This window comes from Periplaneta americana, chromosome 2 (genome assembly GCF_040183065.1).
Source record: "Periplaneta americana isolate PAMFEO1 chromosome 2, P.americana_PAMFEO1_priV1, whole genome shotgun sequence".
NCBI lineage: Eukaryota > Metazoa > Arthropoda > Insecta > Blattodea > Blattidae > Periplaneta > Periplaneta americana.
The window spans coordinates 101,838,555-101,862,551 of NC_091118.1; the positions used below are offsets into that span (position 1 = coordinate 101,838,555).

At 35.7% G+C, this 23,997-nt stretch overlaps 2 protein-coding genes across 3 annotated transcripts in view; one reads left to right on the plus strand and one right to left on the minus strand.

The window, feature by feature from the left end:
- Positions 1-23,997, plus strand: part of PAPLA1 (Phosphatidic Acid Phospholipase A1) — a 246,688-nt gene that overhangs the window by 76,763 nt on the left and 145,928 nt on the right. The window lies entirely within an intron of this gene.
- The window catches only part of LOC138694476 (uncharacterized), a 141,517-nt gene that overhangs the window by 65,912 nt on the left and 51,608 nt on the right, over positions 1-23,997 (minus strand). The window lies entirely within an intron of this gene.

Sequence of the window (23,997 nt, forward strand, 5' to 3'; positions counted from 1 at the left end):
AGTAAAAAGTATGGAACACTGATTGTAGCTTTCTTGTTTTTAATTTTGGGAAGAAACTCTATGTACAGAAATTACAGGGGGTGAAAAAATGAATACGTTGAACATGTCTTCAAAAACTTTTTTTTTTTCCCCACATTTATAGATAGTATACCCAAAAGTATACCACACATTAGAAATTGAGAACGATAAATTCATACATTTCTTAGATATCACAGTAACTAAGGTGGGTAATAAACATACATTAAAAATTTATAGGAGACCCATAATCACAGTAACATATGTACTGAACGGAATTAAAATTTGGAACGAGTCTTGATGGGAGTCCACCTGTATGTAGGCAATAATTTCACACGACTCTCCACAAGTAGCATATATACATGGGCTCTTGTTTACTGCACATGCGCAGTGTGTTGTAAGTGAAACTTTCACAATAAGGGAGCTCCAAATTTTACCTCCATATCTGTACACAACACATCCAATCACCAAACACAACACAAACATGCATCATTTTGATCCATGGTGCACAGATTAATCAACATACCCGTCAACCAAGAAAACTATATGTAATGAAGAAATATGCACAATCAAATAAATAGCACAAGAGAATGGATACAACTCCAACATAATAGAAATCACAAAAAAGACGAAACATAATCACAAGAAACAAAGAAATACAGCGTAAGTACAAGAACACAAAAATATACATCACATTAATATACAACAAAAACACACAAAATTACATCTTCATTCAGGAACATTGCATACATAATACAAAACACACTACATAAAACATCTCATCATACAAACAGGACAAACAGATGCAATCTAAAAGGTGTTTACAAATTAACAGGCAATAGTTGTAACGATTTCTACATCGGATAAACTGGGAGATTTTTTCACACACGATACAAGGAACACATCGCAGTCATAACCAAATCGCACGGTACTTCCACCTACGTAGAACACATCTGTGACAACTACAGCAACTTAGAAAACGGATATGGAAATTCTATATATTGAACCGAAAAGCCAGAAACTAAACACGCTAGGACAATACGAAATAGACAGACATAGGAAAACACACGTGCAGCACGTACTCAACAACTAAATTCCAGAACGCACATCCTAATTGACACAACACTACCGATCATAAACGCACTCACGCCAAGACACTAAAACGAAGAAACCGGAAAAAAAAAACCACACACGTACGTAATACCATATTGGTGGAAAATTCGTAGTTTTCTCAGAATTTTTTTTTCCCCCAAATGTATAACACTTATTCGGTAACTATTGCGAGTAGGATTGTGATTTTTGTCCATATCGATAGAAAATGTAATAAAGAATCATTTATCCCTTAGGCGTATTTCAATAGCGTGGACGGTTTTCGTATAAATTTAATTTAAAAAAAAAAAGACTACTTTCAAGCCATGAACGTTACGAGCAGATTGCAACGTCATATATATTCGTTGACCTCTTAAATCTGTAATACGAAAAGAAAGAAGACTGTGTTAGCGGCGATGTTGCCAGACAGCTGAAACTTCCAACTTAATTTTCTAATTAACTGTGCATTTAATCACGAAATGTAATATAGGTTCTCTGTTCCTTTAAGTGTATCCTATCGTTCTTTTCAGTCTGCAGGATTATTTCACTTCCACCCTGTGTGTGTGTCTTTTTATATACCACTTATGAACTAATACTTTGTAAAAGTTCCCTCAAATATAGGATCCCAGTGTACTCGTATGTGTACACAGTAAACACGCTTAGCTTAATTTGTGGACCCCTTATTATACACCTTTGTTATATACTCATTACTCATACATTGGAATCATTGGCACATAATTTATAAAAATAGTGTTTGATATGTTTATCTCATCCCCTATAACGTTTGTACATAGTTCGTTCATAAAATTAAAAATAGGAAGGCTACAGTAAGTGTTTCATAATATTTTTTACTCACCTGGCACATATATATTATTTGGTAGTTGGAACTGATAAGTAAATGGACTTGTGCTATTATATTCACAAATATGTACAAGTTTAGAACAAACTCGAAATCAATTGAATTTGCTATAGTGAGCAAACTTTGCTGGATCAAGCTTTTGAATGATAAGACATGAGTTCGAATCACGAACTTAGGAAACCGACATTTTAGCTTAAATGTATTATTTAGTACGTGCAGTATTGTTGCCTGTACGTATCCTGTTCTCATTCGTTCGGGAATCTCTTTCAACCGCTAGTTGTTGTCTTCACTGCTAATGTATTTTTAAATCAACGGCAGAGTTCTCTATTCACCTTTGTAACTATTGATTGAATTTCAATTCCAGTATTCATTTACTGCGAATAAGGCTTTGTTTCAATGAATTTATAGTTAAGCGTCGTGTTGAAGTGTTATTAGCTATCGATTCGCTCTTTCACAACAGTTTTTCAATTAAATCCAAACATAACGTACATATGCTGTGAAACTCCAGTTTCACAAATAGTTTTCAATTTTTCTGGACTCTGGAAAATACAAATGAAATGCTAATGTTTGGTAAAAGAAATCTATTTGCAGTTGATCTGTGTTCTAGGCCTAGATGAACTCTGCCTAGATTTTTTTATTTTACTTCCATTACTACATATACGGAATATTTCTTAACTATAATTCATAATAATTATAAAAGAGGTGACTAAATTACTCTGGTAAGTGACGTAAATTTAGTGAACTGATCACAAATTCTCTTTTTTCGGTAAATTCAATCTCGCGTGATATACTCGTACGATAATTATATTTCGCGAATAAAATAATAATAATAATAATAATAATAATAATAATAATAATAATAGTAAACCTGCTGTTGTATATGGAAGTCAAACCTGGACCTTGCCTGATCGAACAATTAAAGCATATTTACTTGGGAAAGAAAAATTGTGAGAAAAGTATATGAGCCCATATATGACCAGGAGGTGTGGCGAATTAGAAAGAAAGTGGAGCTCCAAAACTTGTATAAAATACCAGCATTGTTATTGATATTAAACTTAGAAGACTGAAGTGATTGAGACGTGTTCTCAGAATAAATAACAAAACGCCAAGTTCTATACTAGATGCAAATCCAGGGGATAAAAGGAGAATTGGAAGACTGAAAAAGATCTGTTTGGACACTGTACAGGGGACCTTGTGAAAGTGGACGTTAGGAGATTAAGAATGAGAGCTTTGGATCAGAGTGACTGGATGGCTGTCATTGTAGAGGCAAAGGCTAAACTGCAAGGGTTGTAATGCCAAAGATTGATAATAATAATAATAATAATAATAATAATGATAATGATAATGATGATAATAATAATCTTATTGAGATAATTTACGAACTTGTGTATTTCATTAACCGGCATGACCCTGGCCTCTGTCATATGAAATTCATGAGTAAACATTTGACAACAAGTCAATAACTGTAGAAATTCTGATTAAAGAAACGTCAAAATTAGGGAAATATTGGAAATTATAATATTTCATTCGTACTGGGTTATTTCATTTAATGATAATAGGCTGGGTATACAGGGTATTAGAAGTATAGGAGGAAATATTTTTAGAGGAAATCTGGTATAGTATACTGAACCATCTCGGTCTTCGGAGTTATTTTTTTAGACATGGAAAAATACCATGTTTTTAAGTTCGTTAATACAGTGTGATCTTTTAGTCCCTCCACAGTATCGCAAGTAGAATAACAGTCAAGCTCCCGAAAAGCAGTTGGTAACACTCTTAAGACTCGGCCAAGATCAAGGAAGCTTATACAGTTTCAATCTCTCCATTGTGACAAGAGTTGCAAATAACGGTCAGTGCGAACTGTCTCTTATAGAGTGTAAGACATGTGTTGGGACAGAATTGAAATGTTCACGGCAAAACAACGTGTTTTTCTAGTGGAGAATGTTTAGAGAAGACAGGCAATACACGGCGAAAGTTAAACAATATTTAGACCAGTTTTCGAACTCCAAATTCGGTATCGGGATACTGTCTACGATTTGATAAATAAATTTCGTGAGACCGGTTCTGTACAAGATGCTGCGAGGAGTGGCAGACCCCCTGTGTTAACAGAAGTTAAGATTTTAGATATCTCTGATAGGATGGTTAAACGTCAAACAAAATCATTGAGGAAACTCGCTCAACAGACAAACATTTCGTATACTATGGCACATAAAGCAGTGAAACAAGAACTTAATTTGTATCCTTACAAAGTGACGGTGGTGCTTGAATTAAAACCTGCCAATCACGAGAGACATATTCATTACTGCGAGTGATTCCATGGTGTTGAAGTGTTGGATAGGACTTTTTTTACGGATGAAGCCTAGTTTCAATAAATAAACAGAGAATGCGCACAAGTGTGCATAGTTGATAATTCAGTTTTCAGCACTGAGTTGTGTTACTGTTTTGGTGTATCTGCTACAGTTCAGAACGTGGTATTTGTCGCAATGTGTACCACAAAATTTACAAACGCACTTGTCATTTGCCGTGTGGAAAGCGCTTGTGCTACACACTTTGTGATGAAAGCCATGAACTGCCAACCTAGCAATAACATGTCTCATCCGTTGATTCGTTCCTGCCTAGCTTCCGTCAGTCATGGCTCTGATCCCATAGAATTCTTCATTTTCGTTCTTCTTTGATAGATTCTCAGCAAGAAGTTTCTCATTGGCGTCAGTAGATGGCAGGAGTAGTGTGATTCGTAAGTCTTCAATCAGGAAGGATATGCTCTGGTTAATATGTATACCAGTCTGGATGGCGTGAACTTCGATACCCCTAGTGCTCTCTTTAGGTGTGTGACTTTGACGTTCTCCCATGCTCTTAGGTCTTTCTTCTTCAGGTACTCCCAAACCACATGGATTCCGTAGGTCAGAATCGGGACGATTTTTGCTCGGAAAATCTTCATTGCTGTTTCCAGTGAGATTATCTGCAGGTGGAATGTCACTCATAGCTCCAGTGGTAGCGACTGCCTTTCCTTTTGCGTAGAGTCCGAATGTCGTTCCGCTGGTTGAAATGTCACTCCTAGATATTTGACACAGTTTGTGATGCCCAGGTTTTCCTTCCTGTAGCAGATACGGTCTTGTTTTTATTATCCCTCCTTTCCGGAAGACCATCTGTAGGGTTTCGTCTTGATTTATTTTCAGTCCGTTGTCATCTGCCCAGTCTATTAGTCGATTGAAACTTAGCTGTAGGTCTTCCAATTTGTTCGCAGTCATAACCATATCGTCGGCGTAGATGTACAGTTGTCAAGAGAAAGTGGCCGCTCTCTAGACACAAAGTTCCCTTCGGGTATCTCCGCTACAATTCGGAGACAGGTGATGTTACATGTTGTTGGACCACATGGCCTGATATCTACAGTCAGAATGAAAGTTTCTGCGTGTTCATCTGTAGCGTAATGGTAGCGTTTCGGGCAAGTGTTCGTAAGGTCATGCGTTCGATCACAACCTAATACTTTTCACGTTTTTTTTTTTTAGGAGAGAGAGAGAATGTAATCGTTTCTGTTTCTTTTATGACTGTTTTAGTAATTAACATCAGGTTCATGAATGTATTATGCCATGACTGTGTCATTATTTATTATGATATTATGGCTGCAAATGGAAAGAAAGATTATATTCTCAACAAAAATATCTTTCGTGGCATAAACAAAACAAACTTACAGGCGTCTGCTTTAAAAAATTATAACAATTAAAATAAAAAAAACAAAAAGCCACGATTCAATATTTAGTCCATCTTCCTCCCATCTCGATCACATCTTGCAGTCGAGTAGGCATGGAATCGACTAGTGTTTTCAAATACCGACTGTTCTCAGTCACGGCATCCCAGGGACCATGGACGAGCTTCCACAAATCATCAGGGCGTCTTGGAGGGGGATTGGGCCAATTTTTCCGCATATGCTTCTTTACTTGTGGCCACATATTCTCTAAAGGTTTCAAGTCCGGAGAGCGACGAGGGCAGTCTATCAATTCAATATCCTGTCTCGTCGCAAATCAGTCTCGAATCAATTGAGATGTGTGGACTGGATGATTATCCTGCTGAAATTGAAGAATTCCAACACGACACAGATACTCTACTACTGCGGGCACGCATGGCAGCGTATCTGTGGTCGAATCGGGTACCAGGAGGACGATATACAAGAGTGGGTCCTTCCTTTGTAGTAGAAAAGGTGACTTCATCAGAAAAGATTACTCTTTTCCAATCCCGATCACCATTTCCCACTGCAAAGACTAAACGCTCCTCTATATGCTCTTCCTTATGAACTTCCCTAGGAATGGCACGTCGAGATCTCAAATTGGCGGCCCTTAAACGATTTCTCACGGTCTAGTCGTGGCCAGGGAAATTAACAACTGCCTTCAAAGTAGCAGCTGTATGAAAGGGATTCCTTTCAACCTCTGCCACTAATCTGGCGTCCTGTTGTGTTGAAATTTTCCTTCTACCACTCCCAGCTTTTCGGCCAAAAATTGCCGAGCGTTGATAATTCTGCACCCATCTCCGGGCTGTCGTTTCTGAAACGTTGAAACGCCTACCTGCCTCGGATGCCGAAAAACCAAGACGAACCACAGCCCGTATTATACTTTCATTCGTTCCTGCACCTCTTTGTGGAGTCATGTCAGTCAAAGTCGCAGGCAGAAATGGCGTCGTGGTTTCCTCAGAGAATTAACCTCTACCTAGGTCTTAAAATAACAGCAAAATATTCATTATACTAAAAATATATATTCTTCAATTATGAAATAATAATATAAATACTTGTTACAGTCTCATTAATAACTATATCATTTTCAAACATAAAGTCCACAGAGTTAAGAACAATATAATTATTTTATAATCTCGACCTCAGTATCGTAATTTGTTTTCGAAAAATTTGTATTGAACTGTATCCACGCAATATGTCCTTAATCATTGCTGCTGTTAACACTGCTGCTGTTGCAGTTGGTATTAAAACTAAAAATATTATTGTCATAAACGTAACCTTTTTATATCATTATTAAATATTCAGAATATAATTGAAATGAATGTTCAGTTGTAGTGTTTCCGACAATGCGCTGAATTACGTTAATACCAGCTCAGTCGGAAGAACGTAGCAACGTCGGACGTCGCGAAATTCGGAATTGAAATGTCAACGTATCAGGCTCAAATCCTCGTGACACCTTTCCGATTTATTATGTTACAGGATAGTATAATGTAATAATATAACAGTATAAGAAGAAAAAAACTCACACTCGTATTAGGCAGCTATATTGTTATAAACCTAACATTAAATTTATATTACTTATATCGCTAACGAACGATAACAGAATACAAATGATAATTTGAATATTATTTATATCGCTAATGAACGATAACAGAATACAAATGATAACTTGAATATTATTCACGTCGCTAAAGAACGATAACAGAATATAACAAATAATAACTTGAATATTATATATATCGCTGAAGGAACGATAAAATATAAATAACTTGAATATCATTCATATCGATAAAGAACGATAACAGAATATAAATGATAATTTGAATACTATTCACGTCGCTAACGATAAAATATAAATAACTTTAATATTATTCATGTCGATAAAGAACGATAATAGAATAAAAATTATAATTTGAATATTATTTATATCGCTAATGAACAATAACAGATTACAAATGATAATTTGAATATTATTCACGTCGCTGAAGAACGATAACAGAATATAACAAATTATAACTTGAATATTATATATATCGCTAAAGGAACGATAAAATATAAATAACTTGAATATTATTCATATCGATAAAGAACGATAACAGAATATGAATGATAATTTGAATAATGCAGTATTTATATCGCTAAAGAACGATTAAAAAATAAAATGAAAATTTGAACAAGGCCCGAACTCACAACCTTCAAATCATTAAGCAGCTCTCTACCGCTGATCTACGAGGCGCAGATATGGTATGATTCCATAGTTCCGGAACTGCTTCTAAAAGCACATGCATCGTGTAACATCGCCGTGACCCGAAGTGGACTTAGAACATATTTGCTGTTCACGAGTGCGGCCACTTTTTTTTTTTTGACAACTGTACATTATCGTTGGGGTATGGCTGTCTAGTATGTCTATTACGTCTGCTGTTGCAATCTTGAATATAATTTGGCTTAGAGGATCGCCTTGCAGTACGCCGTTTGACTGTAGTATGGGTTTGGAAATGTTTGCACTGTCGTGGATGGTAATTAAATTGTGGTCAAGTATTCCCGTGATAATGTGGGACAGGTAATTGTCTATTCCAATCATGTTTCCTAATTTTTTTAATAACTTATGTCTGTCGATCATATCGAATGCCTTGCTGTAATCGATGAAAACTGAATATAGCTTCCCTTTCGGTTCTCGTAGGGCATCTTTAATGTCTTCTAGTAGGTTGGCGACTGCTTGGATGGTTGATTTTCCTTTTGTAAAGCCGAATTGTTCCACAGGAATTTTGCTTTCTGTTTCTTGTAAGAGTCTGTTTGTGATTATTTTTGTGAAAACCTTTCTAATGCGATTCCGCGGTATGAATCTGCTGTGGAGGTGTTTCCTTTGCCCTTGTACATAATTTTTATGTTCGATTTCCTCTAGTCTTCTGGTATTCGCCCGTCTCCAGGCATTTATTGAAAAGTTCGACCCATGTTTCTTTAAGTACAACTTCCGACTGTTTCAGGTATTCGTTATAGTTGAGATCTGGTCCGGCGACTTTTCTGTTTTTCAGGTCTTGTATTGCAGATGTGACTTCTTGTATTGTTATTTTGGGGAAAGTGATCGGTTGTGGCTGTTGTTCTGTGTCAGATTCTTTATCCGTTTTCTCTGATTTAGAATCCGAGCAAAGTGTTGTTCCCAGGAATCCATTTCCAGAGCGGGTACGAACACCGGTTTTCTCGGTTTCAATATGGCATAACGGTTGTCCCTTTCCTCCTCTATTAGGCGCCTGCTTTTGTCTTCCATGTGTCTCTCCCTCTTCCTCGTCAGGAGATTCTTTTATTTCCTCGTGGTACCGGTATATTGTTCTAAATCTTGAGGGTTCCCTGATATCCTTGCCTGCCTGGTTTCACCTGTCGGGTTACGTTAATTCCCAAAATACCAGAATTTGGTTATTGAAAATCCGCATGCTGCGAAAGAAACCGAACTGCATCCAGAGAAAATAGACGCGTGGTGTGCTATATCCCAACCGAGAATTATTGGCCGATTTTTTAACAAGGCTGTCAATTCTGAAGTTTACTGTTCCGATATTTATTTCCTTTTATTGGACAGTTAAACGAAGAAGAACTGCTAAATGTTTTTTTTTTTTTCAGCAGGATAATGCTACGGCTCACACATCTCATGCGTCGATGAATTTGTTACGAGACATTTTCGGAGAGACGATAATTTCGCAAGGACTATGGTTTCGAGATCTCCTGATCTGATTCCGCCCGATTATTTCTTTTTGGGCGCTGCTAAGTCGCCAGTATATCAAGACAATCCTAAAACAATTGATGATCTAAAATTTACAATCAGGAATTACACAAATTCAGTGACAAAAGAAACTTTAATTAAAGCGTTTCATTATAAAATAAAACGTGTATCTGTGCAACATGGAGGACATTTTCAGCATCTTATTTAATGGATAAGTTCATTTATTATTGTTATTGTTATTGTTGTTATTATCAAGATTGCTATTATTATTATTTGGTTGCTTCTGATTATTTATTAATACTATATTTGATTTCTCTCTTTACGGTTTCCTCTACATTCATTCCTACCAGCCCACTATCCCAATACCAAGAGAGTTTTGTACTCATTCGTGAATGGTTCATTCCACGGAATGCTAACACGCCTACATATACCAGGATTACCAGTACATTCCTCGTATCTACTGCGTGTTCAGTTCAAAGTGTGTCATGGCTCGCTGTATGTCGTCATGTGGCTAGTCGATGAGCCTAGAGAATTCAATCTTCCTACACTTCCGCAGAGGCGTATTACCTATGTGCCAGAGAAGTTGCCTAGCAAGTACGGCGTTCATTCCGAAGAGTATTTACCGATACGTACGGTAACGCCTGTAGTGGCAGGAATATGAACTGTTTGGAAACACGTACTGAGGTGAGTTTTTTTTCTTACTGTCGGGATATGGGGAGAGGGTTAATGCGATTACTTACGTATTTGTTGACATTAACTTCGACGGTCAACATGGACACGGAGCATTTGATTTTTATTGTGGAATGTTGCCGTACGCAACCGATGATAACAAATACCCTGCGTACGACTTGCCCGCGCAAAACACAGTTCGAAAGAGGTTATGGTAGCACACAGACTTTACAGACTGCCATCTGTTGCTACGACGTTGAAGTTATACCATACACGTTCTCAAGTTCAGAATGAACGCCTTGATTAATAGGCAACTTCTCTGACATAAAAGCTGAAACTCGATTCAAATCGCTGACTCACAACAGTGACGTCATGACACTTTGAAATGAACACCCAGTAGTTATTCCACTACTGTGGAACGACTTGAAGATCAGACTACTGGGTGTTCATTTCAAAGTGTGTCATGACGTCACTGTTGTTGGGTCACCTATTTGAAGCGAGTTTCAGTTTATATGTTAGAGAAGTTGCCTATTATTTAAGGCGTTCTTCAATCTGAACTTGAGAACGTGTACGGTATAACTTGAACGTCGTAGCAACAGATGGCGGTCTGTACGGTCTGTGTGCTACCATAACCTCTTTCGAACTGTGTTTTGCGCCGGCAAGTCGTACGCAGGGTATTTTTTATCATCGGTTGCGTACTGTAACATTCCACAACACAAATCAAATGCTCCGTGTCCATGTTGACCGTCGAAGTTAATGTCAACAAATACGTAAGTAATCGTCTTAACCCTCTCCCCATATCCCGACAGTACGTATTTCCAAACAGTTCACATTCCTGCCACTACCGGCGTTACCGTACGTATCGGCACGTACACTTCAGAATGAACGCCGTACTTGCTAGCCAACTTCTCTGCCTCTTAGGTTATACACCTGAGCTGCGGAAGTGTAGGAAGATTGAATTCTCTAGGCTCATCAGCTAGCCACATGACGGCATACAGCGAGCCAAGACACATTTTGAACTGAACACCCAGTATACTTCAGACGATTTGTTTTCGCTACGAACGCCTGGCTAGTTAGGCCGAGGTATGGGTTGTTGGGGTTGTCTATCATCCAGGCGTACCATAAAGATCTTTGTACTGTAACAGGCAACCAAATAATATTTAACGTGCATCTAAACACAAAGGAACACGTTTTGTGATATACCTTTTTACATTAACGCATGGGATTAAATTATTTATTTTGTACTGTAATACGTTCGAATTTCGATCATAGCCTAAGTTTTTATTCTCATAAGAATGATAGACTGTAATAAACAAAAACAATGAAAGTAAAATTATCTAAATTACATTAAAAAGGCTTTATAAACGATGTGGCATTCACTTCTAAACTACCAAGAAAAAATATAAAAGAAATTCACATTTAAAAATTGTTATTGAAATAAAATAAACCTAAGAAGTAAAGTCATCTCTTGATTGTTAAGAAAAGTTATATTTTCATAACTAGTATAGAATTTTGTTAGAGTAATTGTGTCACATTACGAAAGAAAACTTCACATAGTGGTCAAAGATCCTCGATCCAAGGACGAAGAGATCATATCACGGAATCTTCGGTACACAGCAACATTAGTGTATTTTGAATCCCAAGATTTGGAAATCGTACCAGCGTTTGCAGATTCTCTTGCTGTTTCGTACATTAACTAAATATCGGCTAATTTAGCATCATTGAATCATTCCATTACGTCAAATGTTAGTGAATGAGCTTTCTGCAAGGTTAATGACCCTTAACGGATTGAGACAGTGTTATGCTGTACATATCGATAAATTTGCGTAGTCTAAATTTAATTGCGTTTCACAGTACTATCACTCATGAAAGATCAAACCGTAAAATACGTGACTAATGTATGGAAAACTATTAGAGCAAGAGAAAAAGTAAGTAGGACATTTTTTCTCGAACAAATATTGGAATATTTGCATGTATATCCCTAACACTCTGTATAAGCAGTTTGAAATGGAGCTTCTATATTTAACCTACACTAATAGGAAAAAAAAAAAAAAAAAAATGAAAGGATTCCGTGGAACGGAAATTCAATTTCGGTTTCCATGGAAATGTTTACGTCATATCCGATAAAAAAAGACAATATGAACGATAATTCTTCTTTGGACATTAAACGCATTCATAGGAAGTTACTCAAATCCTCTGTTACTTTTTCGTTGCTTGATATCGAATCCCGTAATTTCTTTCAACATAGAATCCTGAGTAGTGATTGCACACCGTCACATTATTTGTTTTTGTGTTCGTTGGCTTTAAATTTTTAACAGCGGCATGGCCACCATATATATATTTTTTAATTATCCACCAGGAAAGTATAATAATAGCATATCATCTGCGACAAGATAAAAATAACAAAATCAGTGATAGAAGATCCTGATCGGGTGAAATTCACCGGATTCTTACATTCCATTGGTGGATTGATACGTGAGCGAAATAGTCGTTCAGAGATGCTAGTTTCGACCGAATACACTTAGCAAAATTACTGTAACACTAGCACACCAGGTTCTGTGCTGTCCTTGTAAAGTAACTTGGGTTATCTGCATCTAATCCGCCGTGACGTGCGTACATAATGATGAAATAATATACAAGATAAAAGTTATCTGTATGAATCACACATTTTCTACCCTTTCAGAATAAATTCTTAAAAGTTGCTTAAATAAAAATTTTGCCAACTGACATTAGTAGTAAGGAAATGAAGCTGACGTCAAGGGCTTCCGGGCTCCCATGGGCGTGGCCCAAGGAGGGGTGGGGGAAGGGGGCGTGACCAAATGAGAGATGAGGGGAAACGGGGTGTGACCAAAAGAGGGATAGGGGAAAGGGGGCGTGGTCAAAGGAGGGATAAGGGGAGCTGGTTTGTGATTGGTGAATGGGGATTTGCAAGCGAGCGGTGTGGGAAAGCGATTAACGAATGAGCATGGAGAGAATGTTGAAATGAAGTGAAAGCTGTGTTACATAAGTTTCAAGGTCCATTGTTTGTTAAGTTCAAATGAAAGCTCTTGTTACGTAAGAGCCAAGGTAAATCACTCGATATGCGTGGATGTTTCGAATACACATGTTCCTATAGGTCTTATTTGACACTTGTATTATTTTTTTCGACCACCGCCTGTTTCCTGGCCAGTTGAAAATAATTTTCTGTTGTGAAATATGTATGAGTATGTATTACGCAGTCGGTTTAGCCATCTGTGTGAGAGGTGAATCCCGCACGTGGAAGTGAAAGTGAGTCCTCGACTATATGACATTGACTGGACGCAGCTGTCTGAAGCAGCGCCCAAGCAGTTCACCGCAGTTGAAAGAGAAAGTGTATCACCTTGGTGGAAGTAAAACAATGCATCAAATCGAATTCAAAAAGATGAAATAGCGGAATGGTGAGTAGAAATAAATAAAATTACTCAAATATGTGGAGAAAACTCAATTCTCACTTCAAAAATTACCTATGATTACTAGACGTGAATAAAATGTACAGTATAATAACAATGAAGAAAACTCACTTCAACAGTCACCTGGTTGCTGTATTTAAAGAGGCATAAATAGCATGATTTATACTCTATCTATGGCTGGAAGTAAACATCTTTTACCTGATTCCAGACATTCGCGGAGCGGACTGTAATTTCTCACATCAGTTGTTAAAGTACAAAGGGATATACATAAAAAGACTTGGACTTTTGAAGATAGATTGACGCATAACCAGTCAGAGGAAGTAAAATCTTTCACCTTACTCCTTCCTCAGAAAATTTAATAATAATAATAATAAAAATAAAATAATAATAATAAATCCTTTTCCAAAAAATAAATGGTGTTTACATTTATAATTACACGTCGTGATGCATAGATCTAACGCATGATTCTTATCAAAATGTACATCATTAATTACATTAATCAGTGCATCACATTCAGTTTTTTTTTTAAAAACGTGACATTCATTTTTTAATAATTTTTTTTTGATAAGTATTAGTTTATTATGGGAATTCAAATTTTGCTCAACAAATATGTTAAATTTTAAAGCAAAGTACTCGCTTAAATGTCTCTTTAAAATGTCTTGCATTTCATCAGTGATGCATTCTCAAATATCTTTTAATTCACTCTCATGATTTGTTAGATTTAGAGCACATTCGCGGAGTAGACTGGTAATTCTCACATCAGTTGTTAAAAGTACAAAGGGATATACAGAACATGTATAATTAACCATCCTCAGACCACAAATCGTATTTTTGACATTTTTGTTTGTTTGTATGTATGTCTGTCTGTCTGTCTATGTTACCTTTTCACACAATAATGGCCGAACCAATTCGCATCGAAACTAAAAACAAGTTTATGCACAAGCACTGTAAGTTTATTACGAGTAAATAAAAGTAGATAAAATATACTATTCTTATTATTTAAAGACGCTCATGCACACAACTTCTTTTACATGGAGGTTCATAAAATCCAAGTAAATGCTCACTTGAATAATTACCTATAATTACTAGTCATTCTCCAGAATTAATAATAATAATAATAATAATAATAATAATAATAATGATAATAATAAAGGTGTTTTTATAGGTGCATCTAACATTGAAACATACGATTAGTTTTGTGTATTTTAATGTCACAATAAATAATATTCCCTGTTTGTTGTGCAAGACCACCTTAAATAAATGGAATCTTTTTCGTAATACGCTGGATGGGTACAAACAGACATACCCCATTTCTTTATTTTACTTCCGTATTCAGACTACGAAGAGTAATACAAACGTGTTTCTTATAAGTGAATATAACATTGAAACATACGATTAGCTGTGTGTCTTTTAATGTTGCTATACTCTATCAGTCATCTCACGTTACAATAAGCTCAGTGATAGTATGTGAAATCTACATTACAATAATTATCGTTATGTTTAATATGGTATTTTAGTTAAATATAAAAAGAAGTCGATCAAATTCTCCCTGTTGGCTTAAAATATAAGTATTTAAATGGAAATTATTGATTTATAAATAGAATATGATACACAACCGAGAGAGTCTGAGATTCGCTTCTGGGAGATCATGGGTTCAAAGTATCTGACTGAACTTTTTCATAGTTTCCTTAGATCCATATTACTATTGAGCTCACTGGCGCGGAGTTATTTTTACAAAGGAGCAATTATATCTATATGAGTCGGGTAGAAGTGAAGATTGAATTTACAGTACGTAAGGTACTCTTTTATAGAGTAGAATTATTTCAACCTGAGTTACTAGTACGAAGGACGAAACTGGTAATTAGAATTAGATGCAATAGTCTATAGTGCGATAATATGCACATGATTTATAAGTAGATTATGATACACAACCGAGAGAGTTTGAGATTCGCTTCTGGGAGATCATGGGTTCAAAGTATCTGGCTGAACTTTTTCATGGTTTCCTTAGATGCATATTACTATTGAGCTCACTGGAGCGGAGTTATTTTACAAAGGAGCAATTTTATCCATATGAGTCGGGTAGAAGTGAAGATTGAGTTTACAGTTCGTAAGGTACTCTTTTATAGAGTAGAATTATTTCAACCTGAGTTACTAGTACGAAGGACGAAACTGGTAATTGGAATTAGATGCAATAGTCTATAGTGCGATAATATGCACAAAAGAACTGAAGACTGTATCGAAATGAAAGGTCACAATTTTAAAAAATTTCTTTAAATACCGGTATACATATTATAATTATTTTTCAATTTAACTTCATGACTGTCTATCGGGATGTTTGTTACCTTTTCACGCAATAATGGCCGAACCGATTTCTATGAACATTAAGTACACATATAACAGATTAATGAATATGGGACTGCTAATTAGATGCAATGAACTTACATTAGCCTACTGTAGAATCGTGTTTAAGCTTACATTCCAACTACTCGACTGAGAAAGAGACATGTGTGAGAGTACCACATGCCCCATGACCTTCCTTTAGATGTCTAATATGACATTGAGAGCAAGGTTCATGTATCGATACAACATTCACCGCGCTAACCATGATTGAGAAAATGGGTAGAGAAAGTAAAATAACGAACTGTTGCATTAGAGACAATTTCGAAAGCTGTAGTTAAATATAAAAAAGAAGTGGATCCAATTCTCCCTGTTGGCTTAAAATATAATCTTTAAATGGAAATTATTGAATTATAAATACGCTGTGATACACAACCGAGAGAGTTTGAGATTCGCATCCGAGAGATCATGTGTTGAAAGTTTGTGACCAACCAACCTGACTGAACTTTTTCATGGTTTCCTTAGACGCTATTTTATTCACATAAACAATGATGCAGAACCGAGAGAGTTTGAGACTCGCATTCAGGAGGTCACGGGTTCAAATTCTGTGACCGATCAATCTGACTAGTCATAAAGACAACTGCCAGATTGTGAAATTAACATGTCATGAATCATCACCGCCTTAATTACCAATACGATAAACATTAATCTTCATAGGTGAATCTAACAATGAAACATACGATTAGCTATGTGTCTTTTAATTTCGCAATATTCTACCCATATTCGTTTTCCGTGTTTCTTAAAATAATATTTATATACCTAATTCATTTGAATTTATTTTATTCACATAAACAATGATGCAGAACCAAGAGAGTTTGAGACTCGCATTCAGGAGGTCACGGGTTCATATTAAAGTAAAATAATGAATATCACTACTATTGCATTAGCGACAATTTCGAATGGAAGAGTTAAATATAAAAAAGAAGTGGATCAAATTATCCCTGCTGGTTTAAAATATAAGTCTTTAAATGGAAATTATTTAATTATAAATAGACTGTGATACACAACCGAAAGAGTTTGAGATTCGCATCCGGGAGATCATGGGTTCAAAGTTTGTAACCAACCAACCTGACTGAACTTTTTCATGGTTTCCTTAGACGCATATTACCATTGAACTCACTGGAGCGGAGTTATTTTACAAAGGAGCAATTGTATCTGTACGAGTTGGGTAGAATTGAATATTGAATTTACAGTATGTAAGGTACTCTTTTATAGAGCTGATCAAATTCTCCCTGATGCCTTACCGACCAATCTGACTAATCATAAAGGCAACTGCCAGATTGGAAATTAACATGTCATGATTCATCACCGCCTCAATTACCAACACGATAAACATTAATTAAATCTATAATTAGTTACTGCTGAGGATGAACATTAAGGTATGTGATTAAAAATTAATTATTTATTATTAAGAGTTAAGAATGTCAACGTACTCGTAGATGAAACAAATAATTGCGGACTAAAGCAAAGAGATGCCTTTACTTTTTAACTTTGCTTTAGAATTAGCCATTAGGAAAGTTAAGGATAACAGAGAGGGTTTGGAATTGAATGGGTTACATCAGCTGCTTGTCTATGCAGATGATGTGAATACGAGTATGTTAGGCGAAAGATCACAAACGATTAGGGAAAACACGGACATTTTACTTGAAGCATCCGAAGAAACTAGTTTGATTAATTAAAATGTGTCTCAGTGAAACGTAAGGAGGCAGAAGCTTTCCTCTTCCTAAAAGAGATCCTAAAACCAATGACGTCAACAATAAAGGAAATCATAAAATAGCGATTTCTTTTATTAAATCCGTTTCCTAAAAGTGATCCTAATACCAGTGACATCAGCAACATGAAATGGCGATTTCCTTCATTAAAACCGTTTCCTAAAGGAGATCCTAAGACCAGTGACGTCAACAATAAAGAAAGTCATGAAATAGCCGAAACATGTCACTTTTCAGATTTACAGCAGTTGTTTAAATCTTTGAAAATTCCTTCTGTAAATTTTTTAGTGACATAAACCCTTTTTGCCACCGATCAGAGAAATAGATTTTGGAAGGATGTGGGTCGATGACCCTTTTCTGAAACTGGAAAATCATGAAATAGCCTACACATGTCACTTTTCGGATTTATAGCAATGTCAGTCAGAGTGACATAAGCCCTTTCTCCCCCCCCCCCCACCAGAGAATTAGACCTTGAAGGATGTGGGTGGATGACTCTTTTCTGAAACTGATACTATCCAAGTATTTGTCTAGAGGGACTTGGGATTTTTCGGCAACTAAAACCGCTCCTCACACCTTCTGGAAAGTCAATTTTTAATAAGTCAGTAATGTATATTAAAAGTAAAATAGGGTCAATTGAATTTAGTATTCTGAAGAAACTAGTTCGATTAATTAACATGTGTCTCAGTGAAACGTACAGCAGGTTGAAGATTTCCTCTTCCTAAACGAAATCCTAAAACCAGTTATTTCAACAATAAAGAAAATAATTAAATGACGATTTCTTTCATTAAATCAGTTTCCTAAAACCAGTGATGCCAAAAACATGAAATAGCGATTTCCTTCATTAAATCCGTTTCCTAAAGAGCTTAATCATTTCTGGTAAACAGTCTGGAGCTGATGCACTATCTTCCAGACGAATGTATTCATTGTAATGCTTTGGGGAATAACACCATTTTACACAGGCTCATCAAATCCTTGTACAGCTGAGTAGGAAATTGCAAGAAGTGCTGATAAGTATGACTAGATTGCAGGTTGTGTCTAATGGACCTTTTCATATTCAACACTATGGAATCCTCACCTGCAAAAGTGAGATAGGTTGACTTTCATGACAACAGTTCGGGGTGTTTGTTACCTTTTCACGCTATAATGGCTGAACCGATTTCTATGAACATTGGAATATAAATTCGGTTAGTTTTAACTTACATTTTAGGCTATATGACATTCAAAATACTTTTGGGGGAGGGGGAATTATAAGGAGGTATCAAGTAAATAAATCGAAATATCTCGCTTTTTATTGATTTTCATGAAAAATGTTACACAACAAAAGTGTCTCTGACCGATAAGTCTTATTGCAAGCAAAATTGTGATAGGACTTATATTTAACAATACGTTTAACAAACACCATTTCAGACTAATAGGCTATAATGACTTGTCTATTTAAGGCGGTTTTGCACAACAAACGGAGAATATTATTCATTTAACACTACTGTTATATGGATACAAATTAAACTGAACCTAGTCATTGTAGATTGGGGATGGGGATGTACTTGGTAAAAGAAAATAGTAACAAAATAACATGCAGTGAGTATTCAAATACATTTTCAATTAATGAATTCCAATTGTGATGATGTTTTCACCAAAATTGAAGAACTTTTACATTTTGGAAGGTATATTCAACATTGTCTCTGCAGTGATAGAAGCACATGTTTCTTTTTTTTTTAATGCCTTTCTTTAACGTAAATAAATTAGGACAGTCCATTTATTCCTAATTATACACATAACTGGTGATAAATTGTTCCAATAATTATTTCCTTTCCACACACTTTATATAAACACACTGAATCAGCATCACTGTAATTAACATAACCAATACGATTAATTTCATGGCGCCAAGTGACGGGGTGGTTTCAGCAGAAAACAGCATCCTTGTTGCAAATTCCCGTGGAGACAGTGAGTTCTTTTATCCAAGCTTCTTGGAAACCTTGTACATCAGTTATCATAATGGATGTCCTGAAACAAAATACAAGCGGTGTAGAATGATACCCATTGTAAATTGTATAATGTCACAGAAAAAAAGTAAACACATACATTTTTAAACATATGATGTGAGTAAAAGCACTTTATACATAATCCAATAAGACACTTTGAACATTGTGTTCGAACAATGCTTTTACACCCTTTTTGGGTACATTTGCGAAAATGGCATTCTTGTGACATATACGCAACAACTTGTCGAAGCTGTGATATATATGGAACAACTTGTCGAAAATTTGACATACATGCAACGACATGTTGAAAATGTGACATGTATGCAACGACATGTCGAAAATGTGACTTATATGCAACGACTTGTTGAAAATGTGACATGTATGCAACGACATGTCGAAAATGTGACTTATATGCAACGACAAGTCGAAAGTGTGACTTATATGCAACGACATGTCGAAAGTGTGACTTATATGCAACGTATTCTCGTATTTCTCGTCGAAAATCGTATTCTCGTTATTCTGGTTGCATATAAGTCACACTTTCGACTTGTCGTTGCATATAAGTCACATTTTCGACATGTCGTTGCATACATGTCACATTTTCAACAAGTCGTTGCATATAAGTCACATTTTCGACATGTCGTTGCATACATGTCACATTTTCAACATGTCGTTGCATGTATGTCAAATTTTCGACAAGTTGTTCCATATATATCACAGCTTCGACAAGTTGTTGCGTATATGTCACAAGAATGCCATTTTCGCAAATGTACCCAAAAAGGGTGTAAAAGCATTGTTCGAACACAATGTTCAAAGTGTCTTATTGGATTATGTATAAAGTGCTTTTACTCACATCATATGTTTAAAAATGTATGTGTTTACTTTTTTTTCTGTGACATTATACAATTTACAATGGGTATCATTCTACACCGCTTGTATTTTGTTTCAGGACATCCATTATGATAACTGATGTACAAGGTTTCCAAGAAGCTTGGATAAAAGAACTCACTGTCTCCACGGGAATTTGCAACAAGGATGCTGTTTTCTGCTGAAACCACCCCGTCACTTGGCGCCATGAAATTAATCGTATTGGTTATGTTAATTACAGTGATGCTGATTCAGTGTGTTTATATAAAGTGTGTGGAAAGGAAATAATTATTGGAACAATTTATCACCAGTTATGTGTATAATTAGGAATAAATGGACTGTCCTAATTTATTTACGTTAAAGAAAGGCATTAAAAAAAAAAGAAACATGTGCTTCTATCACTGCAGAGACAATGTTGAATATACCTTCCAAAATGTAAAAGTTCTTCAATTTTGGTGAAAACATCATCACAATTGGAATTCATTAATTGAAAATGTATTTGAATACTCACTGCATGTTATTTTGTTACTATTTTCTTTTACCAAGTACATCCCCATCCCCAATCTACAATGACTAGGTTCAGTTTAATTTGTATCCATATAACAGTAGTGTTAAATGAATAATATTCTCCGTTTGTTGTGCAAAACCGCCTTAAATAGACAAGTCATTATAGCCTATTAGTCTGAAATGGTGTTTGTTAAACGTATTGTTAAATATAAGTCCTATCACAATTTTGCTTGCAATAAGACTTATCGGTCAGAGACACTTTTGTTGTGTAACATTTTTCATGAAAATCAATAAAAAGCGAGATATTTCGATTTATTTACTTGATACCTCCTTATAATTCCCCCTCCCCCAAAAGTATTTTGAATGTCATATAGCCTAAAATGTAAGTTAAAACTAACCGAATTTATATTCCAATGTTCATAGAAATCGGTTCAGCCATTATAGCGTGAAAAGGTAACAAACACCCCGAACTGTTGTCATGAAAGTCAACCTATCTCACTTTTGCAGGTGAGGATTCCATAGTGTTGAATATGAAAAGGTCCATTAGACACAACCTGCAATCTAGTCATACTTATCAGCACTTCTTGCAATTTCCTACTCAGCTGTACAAGGATTTGATGAGCCTGTGTAAAATGGTGTTATTCCCCAAAGCATTACAATGAATACATTCGTCTGGAAGATAGTGCATCAGCTCCAGACTGTTTACCAGAAATGATTAAGCTCTTTAGGAAACGGATTTAATGAAGGAAATCGCTATTTCATGTTTTTGGCATCACTGGTTTTAGGAAACTGATTTAATGAAAGAAATCGTCATTTAATTATTTTCTTTATTGTTGAAATAACTGGTTTTAGGATTTCGTTTAGGAAGAGGAAATCTTCAACCTGCTGTACGTTTCACTGAGACACATGTTAATTAATCGAACTAGTTTCTTCAGAATACTAAATTCAATTGACCCTATTTTACTTTTAATATACATTACTGACTTATTAAAAATTGACTTTCCAGAAGGTGTGAGGAGCGGTTTTAGTTGCCGAAAAATCCCAAGTCCCTCTAGACAAATACTTGGATAGTATCAGTTTCAGAAAAGAGTCATCCACCCACATCCTTCAAGGTCTAATTCTCTGGTGGGGGGGGGAGAAAGGGCTTATGTCACTCTGACTGACATTGCTATAAATCCGAAAAGTGACATGTGTAGGCTATTTCATGATTTTCCAGTTTCAGAAAAGGGTCATCGACCCACATCCTTCCAAAATCTATTTCTCTGATCGGTGGCAAAAAGGGTTTATGTCACTAAAAAATTTACAGAAGGAATTTTCAAAGATTTAAACAACTGCTGTAAATCTGAAAAGTGACATGTTTCGGCTATTTCATGACTTTCTTTATTGTTGACGTCACTGGTCTTAGGATCTCCTTTAGGAAACGGTTTTAATGAAGGAAATCGCCATTTCATGTTGCTGATGTCACTGGTATTAGGATCACTTTTAGGAAACGGATTTAATAAAAGAAATCGCTATTTTATGATTTCCTTTATTGTTGACGTCATTGGTTTTAGGATCTCTTTTAGGAAGAGGAAAGCTTCTGCCTCCTTACGTTTCACTGAGACACATTTTAATTAATCAAACTAGTTTCTTCGGATGCTTCAAGTAAAATGTCCGTGTTTTCCCTAATCGTTTGTGATCTTTCGCCTAACATACTCGTATTCACATCATCTGCATAGACAAGCAGCTGATGTAACCCATTCAATTCCAAACCCTCTCTGTTATCCTTAACTTTCCTAATGGCTAATTCTAAAGCAAAGTTAAAAAGTAAAGGCATCTCTTTGCTTTAGTCCGCAATTATTTGTTTCATCTACGAGTACGTTGACATTCTTAACTCTTAATAATAAATAATTAATTTTTAATCACATACCTTAATGTTCATCCTCAGCAGTAACTAATTATAGATTTAATTAATGTTTATCGTGTTGGTAATTGAGGCGGTGATGAATCATGACATGTTAATTTCCAATCTGGCAGTTGCCTTTATGATTAGTCAGATTGGTCGGTAAGGCATCAGGGAGAATTTGATCAGCTCTATAAAAGAGTACCTTACATACTGTAAATTCAATATTCAATTCTACCCAACTCGTACAGATACAATTGCTCCTTTGTAAAATAACTCCGCTCCAGTGAGTTCAATGGTAATATGCGTCTAAGGAAACCATGAAAAAGTTCAGTCAGGTTGGTTGGTTACAAACTTTGAACCCATGATCTCCCGGATGCGAATCTCAAACTCTTTCGGTTGTGTATCACAGTCTATTTATAATTAAATAATTTCCATTTAAAGACTTATATTTTAAACCAGCAGGGATAATTTGATCCACTTCTTTTTTATATTTAACTCTTCCATTCGAAATTGTCGCTAATGCAATAGTAGTGATATTCATTATTTTACTTTAATATGAACCCGTGACCTCCTGAATGCGAGTCTCAAACTCTCTTGGTTCTGCATCATTGTTTATGTGAATAAAATAAATTCAAATGAATTAGGTATATAAATATTATTTTAAGAAACACGGAAAACGAATATGGGTAGAATATTGCGAAATTAAAAGACACATAGCTAATCGTATGTTTCATTGTTAGATTCACCTATGAAGATTAATGTTTATCGTATTGGTAATTAAGGCGGTGATGATTCATGACATGTTAATTTCACAATCTGGCAGTTGTCTTTATGACTAGTCAGATTGATCGGTCACAGAATTTGAACCCGTGACCTCCTGAATGCGAGTCTCAAACTCTCTCGGTTCTGCATCATTGTTTATGTGAATAAAATAGCGTCTAAGGAAACCATGAAAAAGTTCAGTCAGGTTGGTTGGTCACAAACTTTCAACACATGATCTCTCGGATGCGAATCTCAAACTCTCTCGGTTGTGTATCACAGCGTATTTATAATTCAATAATTTCCATTTAAAGATTATATTTTAAGCCAACAGGGAGAATTGGATCCACTTCTTTTTTATATTTAACTACAGCTTTCGAAATTGTCTCTAATGCAAC